The following is a 10962-nucleotide window of genomic DNA, read 5'->3' on the forward strand; positions in this document are numbered from 1 at the left end:
TCAACTATGCCCCGAGCGAGGTTGAACCCAGGCCTTTCCGACCCGAAAGCGAGTGCCATAACTAGACCACATAGCCGCAAAAAGCGTCATAACTAGGGAAGTGACGTTACGACTGTTGAAGCTATTGTGTTGGTTATCAGACCTACAATTAATAGTTGCACATCAGATAAGACCCAACTTGTAAAAAATGTCTCAATTTTTTGACAATTCTTTGAAGTCTCAGGAAAAAATTTGATACGTTGGGATTTCTTCAGTCCCGACAATTTGTGAAATTAAGGTTTTTAAAGACAAACATTTAGATAGAAGAACAGTGCCGCATACACAAAATACTGGAATATTTGCCCATAGGGAGTTTTATGGTCGATCAGCAGACTAATGTATGATCATTGAATTGGTGATCAGGGTTTTGGGGGAGTAAAAAGTAAAGACTAAGTAATGTCAAGAATATGAAGTAAAGAAAGCAACAACATCAATAACTACACCACCAACAGCGGCACCAACAACGACGACAGCAATAAGACAATCGGCTACAAACGACATCAGCAACAATGCCGTCGACAACAACAGCAACTACAGCAAACAAAGTCTGCCCGACATTCTATAAAACATTCTAACCTTATTATCATTTTAAAACGCTCGGAATTTTAATACGAAGTGTTAACGACCAAACTAAAATTAATTTTAAATAACTCATGTCACAAATGAAAAGAGACGATGAAGCAGATCACGAAATATTGGATGATATTCCAAAATAAGGGCGTTGTATATTATGATAAAACCAAAAAACACACAAACAAACACACACCACACACACACACACACACAACACACAAATAAATAAATAAAAATAAACAAACACAAAATCAAAACAGTTATTGGGTTTAATTATTTTAAAACACGACGGGGAGGAAGGGGAAATGGATAAAATTAAATTTAAGAAAGGGGAGGGGAAGCAACCAAAAAAAAAGAGAAAGAAACCTGAATAAAAAGAAGTAAACGGAAAGGATAAAAATGGCCAAGAACAAAAAAAAAAAAAAAACCCACACGAATGAGAAATGAGACGAGGAAAAAGAGAAAGTAAGATATTTAAAAAGTAAGATGAAATGAAATTGGAAAGCAAACGACAGAAAAGAAATAATATCAACCTTGTATTCTTCTTTTCTAAAGAAGAAAAAAAAAGAAAAGAACAAATTCCCTTTATTCATCCCCAAGGGAAAATTTTTCTTTAGGGGCTATTCCAAGGAGGACTGGAATAAAAACAGCGTCAGCCGCAGTGCAGCGCCGCAAGTGAGCAGGGTAGGTGACGCCAAGGCCACACAACGCAGCGGCGGTGATCGAACTCGTACCCTTTTTGGGGAGAAGCAAAGACCGTACGCTGAGCCACGCTGCCCTAAAGATCAATCAATCTAATTTTAAGAGTCAGATCGATATCAATTTCCAATAAATTTCCCAAACAATCTATTGAAATAGTTGTATACGTGACGGCGCCAGGTTTAACATGTTTTATGTTTTTGTTTACATGTACGCATCGTCCATTTCAAATGCCATTACCCTCTTTAATTGAGTTTTGAAATTTCAACACTTTTCTATAAGTATTGTATTAAATCTTTTAAAAATTCCAAAAGAGGTTGTCCCGATCTACAACCCCAATCAGGTCGATTAATTTTCTGTCGTTTTTGTCAGAAAATTTAATTGTGATGTTTTGGAGACGTTTTATTTCTATTTTCCCTTTTATAAAAATCAATTCAGAATCAAAGAAAAGATCAGTGGTGATCTGTTTTAAATCACAGCTTGATTGAGGCTTTACTTCGTTTGGGGTTAAGTTAGCTCAATATGAAAATAATCTTTACGTATCATTATTTGATTATTATCAGCATAGTCTTTTTAAAATGAAATTTCTATTTTTCAAATACAATTCTATTACATTGTATGAAAGCCGCTCAATAAACATACACCCAAAAAGACCTCGACAACATGTCTTTTTTAGCTCATTTTACGACTTTCTTTCACCGAGGTCACCCTGTCGAGGGAGCTCAAACAGGCCATGGGGTTTTATCACAGTTTGGGGACCGCCCCTGTCAATCGATAGATCGATGATCAATACCGTTTGGTATAGGATTCGATCATCACCCATAACCCTTCATTTTCCGTCGGCTAAGTCAATTCCATATATCACTTTTCTTAAGTCATTTGATCTTCTCTTCTCCTCTCTCTCATCTCTCTCTCTCTTCTCTCTTTCTCTCTCTCTCTCTTCTCTCTATCTATCTCTCTATTTCTCTTCTTCTTATCTATTTTCTATCCTCTCTATCTCTCTATTTATTATCATTTATATGTACCCTATCTATATCTACTATCTATCTATCATCATCTACTATCTATCATCTTTTATTTCTCTATCTCTCTCTCTCTCTTTTTTCTCTCCTTTCTATCTTCACTTTAAACTCTATCTCTCTATTTATCTATCTATTTATCTTATGTATCTCATCTATCTATCTTTTATATATCTATTATTATCTATCTATCTTTTTCTCTATCTTCTCCAATTTCTCTCTCTTCTTCTCTCCCCCTCTCTCTCTCTCTACTTCTACCTCTATCTCTCTCTCTTTCTCTCTACCCTATCTATCTATCTATCTATCTATCTATCTATTTTTATATCTTTCTATCTGTCTATCTATCTATCTGTCTATCTTCTATCTATCTATCTATCTATCTATATCTATCTATCTGTCTTCTATCTATTATCTATCTATCATCTACTTCCTCCCCTATTTATCAATCCCAGAGTTGCCCACTTGAGTTTTCAAGTAGTTTTTCACGAGAAAAATAAAGGAAGTCATTATAAATATATTTAAAAAATAAATAATATGCCCTCAGCATGGCCAAAAATGCTCTAAAATCCTAAATTCGATGCTCTGGAACAAAACCCTTTTTCCTTTACATTAATTTATTGAATCAAAAACACATATGCAATTCTATTGCTGAATCCAAAAATCCGTAATATTATTTCCTTCTTTCTTTCTATCTTCTCTTTTTTGTATACGGTTTTTTTCAATCTGTCTCTCTCCCCCTCTTTCTCCATCTATTTATTTGCCTATCCGTCTATGGACTAAACAGCAAAGCAAAAAGCACAAAGATCACAGCTTTTGAAATGGCATGCTACAGAAAAATACTCAGAATATCATGGACTGAAAAACAAACAAACAAAGAAGTCCTGAGAAGGATCGGAATAAAATACCAATTCTTTTTCAAACTGTAAAGAAATTGAAACTGAACTATTTTGGCCACACGACTCGCCACGAATCATTAGAAAAGCACATTCTGCAGACAAGGGTAGACGCAAGAGAGGAAGAGGTAGACCAACAAGAAGCTGGGAACAAGATATATGTGAATGGCTGGGAATGACAGCAACTCAAGCAAGTAGACTGGCGGAAAACCGTAATATGTTTCGCAAGAAAGTTCGGGAAGCAACGTCCTACGCAGGATCAGCTGACTAGATGATGATCCGTCTATGTATCTCTCATTCCATTTTCTTAGCTGTTTGGATATCGCGCTGTCGGTTTTCAACCTATACATCATGTACATAAAAATAAAAATAAATAAAAAATAAAATCCCTTTATTCATCATCATCATCATTGCCTTTTTCACCCTGGGTCAGGGTATAGGCCACAGACAAACAGTTTCCATCCTTCTCTATCCCGAGCTAACTTTTTAATCTCATTCCAGGTCTTACCACTTCTCTGTATATCAGCTTCTTTAATTCTTCTCATATGTTCCTCGTGACCTTCCCCTTGATCTTCTGCCCTGAGGGTTCCAGTCAATACTTCTTTGTTATAGTGGAGTCGTTCTTTCTAAGCGTGTGTCCAATCCACCTCCATCGTCTTCTTCCTATTTCCTCTCCCACTGTTTCTGCTGTGTTCTTTTCCATGGGAAAATTTCTTTAGGGTCTATTCCAAGCAAGACTGGAATAACCACAGGCGTGAGCCGCAGTGTAGCGCCGCAAAGTGAGCTAGGGTGAGGGACTTGCTCAAGGCCACAGAGCGCGGCGGGTGATTCGAACTCGGTACCTTTCAGGTACGAAGCAAAGACCGTACCGCTGAGCCACGCTATCCCATTTATTTGTTAATCTGAGCACTTCGACTGAGATGGGTTTAAAAATTAAATTGAGCTTTATATAGCGCAATATCCACTAAATGTGCTCAAAGCGCTTTACAAGTTTCTGCAATAAATTTTAAAATGATTGAAGGAGTTATTCAAATAACAACATACAATATCAACGGACAGTAATAAATGCTTGTAATTCGTTAGGTACAATTAAATTGAGCTTTATATAGCGCAATATCCCCTAAATGGCTCAAAGCGCTTTATAAGGGGTCCTGGTCAACAGCAACATTTAACATGTAGGACGGGAAATGACGCCTGTTAGGCGATATATTACAATTTTTTGGACAAAGACAACGCTGTTAACGTTCAGGTACTCCTTTTACACCTGAGTAGGTGAGAGAATATGAGTAAAGAGCCTTTTCCAAGGACTCAACTATCCAGCTACGTCACCGTTATGTCTTAGAAAGACATGCTCATGTAAATTCAATTCAACCGTTAAATTCTTTCTCGGAAGGACAATAATGTTGAGCTCGGATAAAAGGGCATTTTTTTATATAGGGAATGAGATTAACGGAAGAGTAGCGTCCCTTGATTGGACGTCACCCATAGTCTGTGACGTCACCGGCGGAAAAGTTATTAGAGAGAGAACGTCATGTTGGTTGTGCGCATGCGTCTCTCGTCTCGCAGCCGAGAGACGCATGCGCACAACCAACATGACGTTCTATGAATTATTATTATTATTATATTATTATATTATTATTATATTATTATTATTATTATTATATTATTATTATATATTATTATTATTATTATTATTATTATTCTTCTTATTATTATTATTATTATTATTGTTATATATTATTGTTGTTGTTATTATTATTATTATTATTATTATTATTATTATTATTATTATTATTATAATTACTAATTATTATTATTAGAATATAAGATATGAATGGACCAATATTTAATTATTTGTAAAAATATATATATTTAGATCTATGTATCAACGTATTAATAAATCATACACAAAAGAGCGTGGCCATAGAATGAACAGAAAAGAGAAATGCATTCGAGTGCCACAACCGGTGCCTGAAAATAACCTGACTTAGGGACGGGTGGATTTATGTTTTTTAATTGGATTCAATAGTCTGATGTCACGTCGCCCAGTAACGGCGGCCATCGTGGTTCTAAACAAAGAAAATCGGTACTTTTATTCTTCATGCTGGCTAGAACTTTTCATATGTCTTGTGATCAAAATGTGAAAAAGTCAAAACAGATCAGATTTTTAATGGGTTTTTTTCCTCTGGATACGCTTTTATGCTCGTCGGAGAAATATTTTATAAGGGCGTCCGCCATTGTTCCGATAGTTTTAGAGCCAGTTACTAAGTTACCATGCGTTATTACGAGGGAAGTGACAGTACGACTGTTGAAGCAAAATCTGACTTAAATACGGATGGATTTATGATTTTCAATTGTGCACGTAAAGTTTGTTGACCGTCCCTTATTAACCGCCACTGTCGTATTCCGGAAAAAACACGTTTTGAGATCGATATTTTAAGGACGAGTTTTATGGCCACATTTTAATACTTGTTTTTTTTCTATAGATAGTTCGAAGATGACGTCACTCAGGTCTTTGTTATTGTTTTTGCCATCCGCGCTTATGAGTAATGCTCCTGAACTGTAATAACCCGACTATAAACGTTTATGGATACACACAGTTTTGTGGTGTTGGTCCGTTATACACCCGGATGGCAATGTTATGAGCTTCTTAGCCAAGCGCATACTATCTATAGTACGGCAGTTTACTGATTAATATAACTCCATTATTCAGTCATAATTACACTTCTACTGGAGGTCATACGATTTTAAATGGCCATAGCTTGTGTGAACACTTTGAAATTTAACGAGCCTCGTCAATAAATAAATTGTAATTGTATTGGCAAAATTTATAAAGGAATTAAAAGCAATAATTCATTTTAAGATCCAAAATTCCACTTTTCTTCCAACTATAAAGTGCCATGTCCTCAATGGAAGCACTTGATATTCGTTTTATGTATATCGATCGCTCACCGACCGGTCCGAATGAGTTTTTCATATCAAAAATAGCATTTGATTTTTTTAAAAAAGAGAGTAACGGCCTTTATTTATTCAAATTTCTTCTTTTTTTTTCTTTTTTTATTTGGGGGGGGGGGGGGGGGCGGTTGGTATATTGTGGACTGTTATTTTTTCTTGTGGCTATACAGATTGGATGAAAAAGAATAAAAGAGAGAAGTTAAGGGAGAAAGAGAGAGAGAGAGAGAGAGAGAGAGAGAGAGAGAGAGAGAGAGAGAGACGAGGAGAGAGAGAGAGAGAGAGGAGGGAGAGAGAGAGAGGGAGAGAGAGAGAGAGAGAGGAGGGAGAGAGATAGGCTAAGAGATAGAGCTGTTAAGAAGAGAGAGAAGGAGAAATATAGATATAGAGAAAAACATATGTAATGACGTTTGATAAATACGTGGTACGATTGATAAATTATATAAATAAATAGAAAGATAGATTGATAGATCGACGTAGATAGATAATATATATACATATATATATATATATATATATATATATATACAGATATATATATATATATATATATATTATATAATATTATATATATTAGAGAGAGAGAGAGAGGAGAGGGAGATAGAGAGAGAGAGAGAGAGAGAGAAGAGAGAGAGAGAGAGAGAGAGAGAGAGAGAGGAGAGGAGAGAGAGAGAAGAAAAACAAAGAGAGAAAGGGGAGAGAAACAGTAAGGTGAGGGGTAGATTATCACATACATGCTACTTCCAGAGAATGAGCCAATATCGGTGACACGATGAGATGCTGGCACAAATCAGCTCTCAGCCCCTGTACGACATGTCCCACTTTCTGCCATACACTGACAGAACAACTACTTTTCATTTTAGCCCCAAAAAACTTTGATTTTTTTTATGAGGTGAAAAAGGAGGGTGCGAGGGGGTGGGGGGTGGGTGGAGGGGGTAATGTCATACCGCGATCGATATATAATATATACTTTGCTAAGAAGCTCACAACATTGCCATCGGAAGTATAACGGATCAACACACAAAACATGTGTAACCATGATATTTTATAGTCGGTTAATACAGTTTAGTTAGAATTACTCATAAACGTGGATGGCAAAAAATAATAACAAAGACCAGGGTGACGTCATCTTCGTTCTATCTATATTATAGAGATACCATCCCATCCTACTTGTCATAAAGCCTCAAACATGGAGATTTCTTTGAACTGTTCGATTTGGGAATTTTAAAGTTTTGCTGCTGTCATCTTAATCGATCTATATTAATATTTGAAATGTTTTTGTCAATGCAGAGCGAGTCATTGCGAGTCCGGCATTGTTGGTCTTGTCAATCTAGATTGGACTTCAATAGGGAAATAGTCTGGAGTGAGGTTGTTGTATCCCTGAAGAGAACGGTGTCCTTCGGTTTATTGTATTTCTGTATTATGTATCAAGTATCGAAGTATTGGTTTTATAGGAAGTCGATGGGGGTTAGAAGAAGGGTAGGGGGGGGGGGTTGGTGTCATGAGGACAACAAAGGAGGTAACAGAAAGGGGCTTCAGGCATTCACGCATGACAACAAAACCAAACTCCGTTTTGCTCTCTACTCTACTCTATGTTATAATTTGTCCTCCCCTATGTCGTTTATTCGCCTGAAAAGTTTTGTAACCACACAACGACGACGATAGAACGGTGCTGGAACGTGCTGTCTGCTTGCTTGTTGTTTGGTTTTCCTTTATCGTTTCCTTATGATTAATTCCACGCTTATCAGTCTGTGTGAGGGTTGGCATGTACAACATAGCATGAACACAGAAAGATACAGTAAGGCTAGGCTTATTCATACATGCCCTTTTCATTGTTGGATATATTATAAGTTATGAGTTATGTCGGTTAGTTATAATGGTATCGTATTGGTATGTGATGTGGAGTTTGTATAATTAATAATAATAATAATAATAATAATAAATAATAATTATAATAATAATAAAATAATAATAATAATAATAATATGATATATAATAATAATAATAATAATAATATTAATAATTAATAATAATAATAATAATGATAATATTATTAATAATAATAATAATAATAATAATAATAATAATAATAATAATGATGATGATGATGATGATGATGATGATGATGCTGCTGCTACTACTACTACTACTACTACTACTACTACTACTACTACTACTACTACTACTATACTACTACTCATTATTATTATTAATATTATTATTATTATTATTATATTTATTATTATTATTATTATTATCATTATTATTATATTATTATTATTATAGAAGAAGAAGAAGAAGAAGAAGAAGAAGAAGAAGAAGAAGAAGAAGAAGAAGAAGAAGAAGAAGAAGAAGAAGAAGAAGAAGAAGACAAAAGGAAAAGAAGACAAAAGAAAAAGAAGAAGAAGGTGGTGGATGAAGACAAGGAGGAGGAATAGATGGAGGAGGAGGCAGAAGAGGAAGAAGGATGAAGGCTGGTGGATCATAAGAACTAACTCGTTTAAAGCTAATTTCACGCAAACATTTTTGATAACTTTGTTTGATCTCAAATGATCAAATATTGGTTTTCTAGGTAGGTGCCATTTGTTATCATTATAACAACGGTAGCCGTACGACCATTGACTAGGACAGGGTGGAGACATTGTGATATGCATATTGTATCAACACTTGAAATTCATATAGAGACGTATACAGGTTTATCAGTTTATTATGATTTAAACACCAACGTTCGAGCTGGATAATAGAACTGTGTATAGATAGTAACGTACTGCCTTATGTTTTGTCAAAGCTGTTATGACAATATTATTGTACAGCTTGTATCGGTCCGCCAATTCAATCTGGATAATAACACATTATGGTGTTTGCTGTGTAAAGCTCGCTGGACAACAAAGGAGTCTGGATATTAATAATTTCAATTCTACACATAAAGAGATAATACATACTTAGGTTAAATAAAAAAGACATGCCGAGTCTTCGCAAGTGCAAAACAGGCATTGAGCTGAGACGTCCAGTCTTTATGACTGATGGAGGACAGCATTCGTGAGTTTATTCTATTGAAATCTATTCAACCAGTTAATTGACGTGCCCTGAAAAGATGAGTATGCGTATTAAAACGTTTGGCCAGAAAACTCGTCCTTCAAATATCAAATACATGCGGCTATGTGGTCTTGTGGTATGACACGTTGCCTTCGGATCGGAAGGTCCTGGGTTCGAGCCTCGCGCTCGGCGCATAGTTGAGTCCTTGGAAAAGGCTCTTTACTCGTTTTCTCTCACTGTACTCAGGTGTAAAATGAGTACCTGGCCGTTAACAGCGTTGTCTTTGTCCGAATAAATTGTAATATCGCCTAACAGGCGGCATGTCCCGTCCTTCATGTTAATGTTGCTGTTGACCAGGGACCCCTTGTCAAGCGCTTTGAGCACAATTTAGTGGATATTGCGCCTTAAGGCTCAATTTAAAAAAAAATTGCAATATCGATCGATTTAAAAATGACCCTAGATCGATTTTTGAAGGACGAGTTTCCTGGCCGAATTTATAATTGCGTGTCTGTCCAGAGTACAACAGTGCGACAATGAACTGGTTCAAGTGTCTGCTATTTTTATACAATTTCATTCCAGTCATAATTGTAATTAAGTTAAATATTATGGTCATTGCAACTACCCACTACTTCTATTTTATAAAGTAGCGCGCGTCTGAAAACTTGTCAATTCTTTTTTCCTCTTATAAATAAGATAATTTTTAAAAATAATTTCCATTAAACCTCTCCTTAACACCTATCGGAAAATCGTCACATTGTTACGTTGCAACCGTCACTTTTCTCATCCAGATTTCATTTCTTTTTGCTATAGCTATAAAAACTACATTCTGTAATAGAGCCCTTGTTGGTGAACAATTTTATGTATAGAATGTTCTTGTTGCTTTTCTGTTTGAGTTTAAAATGTCTGTTTTTTGTGTTGGTGGGTGTGAAGTTTTGGGGAAAATTCTGAAAATGGCTGGTAAGGAGAGGTTTAAAGTCTACCTACACATAATCTATGCTTGATTTTTGTTGTTGAAGACTTTAATACTCGTAATTATCATTGTTGTCTGAAATGATATTAATTGACATTTAGCAAAGTCCTATTACAGTAAACAGTATATTTTTTTACCATAAAATTATACTGTTTTTTAATTAATTTACTTGCAGCCACCATCTCCCTTAATGTCTCATTCATTTAGTTATCGGCCTGTCGATGGACATGTAATGGCAGCGATCTATATTCATGTTTTCGTTCAACCAGGTCATCAATCACATGATTTGTTGCTGTCCATAGATTGGATATTTCTTAACAAATGTAAACACACGATGCTTTGTTTACAAATGTTAAAACATATTCATGTGTCAAGCTGAACCTAATGACCGATCGTGATGTTAGATATTTAAAAAGCTGTGAACACTTTTCACTAAGGGGTCACTTTGAGCACATTTTGCAAATGTGATCAATGACCTCGAGCACATGGAAAGTTAATATAGATCATGCCCATTGGTCACTCTGTCTACATCCTGTATGGAATTCTATGAATGAGCATGAAAAATAATATGGGTAATCAGAAAATAGGAGAAATAGATAAGGAGGCTGTCAAAAAAAACAAACATATCAGTAGTAGCACAGAGCAATCACCATAAGGCCGAAATAGTATTTTCTTGTATATTTGGTTGTGCTTATACCCTTTGATAGAGCAAAACCCCTATCGCAAAATATTTCAGCCCGGGTGAATTGACCCGGAGCAAATCACAGCAAGATGGGGTTAA

General features: G+C 35.6%; 1 protein-coding gene across 1 annotated transcript in view; it reads left to right on the plus strand.

Moving 5' to 3' along the window:
- The window catches only part of LOC144967018 (uncharacterized), a 41705-nt gene that overhangs the window by 10088 nt on the left and 20655 nt on the right, over positions 1-10962 (plus strand). The gene's annotated exons all lie outside the window — the stretch shown is intronic.

This window comes from Berghia stephanieae, chromosome 3 (assembly GCF_034508935.2).
Source record: "Berghia stephanieae isolate SIO BIC M18660-M18661 chromosome 3, UCSD_Bste_1.3, whole genome shotgun sequence".
Lineage (NCBI taxonomy): Eukaryota > Metazoa > Mollusca > Gastropoda > Nudibranchia > Aeolidiidae > Berghia > Berghia stephanieae.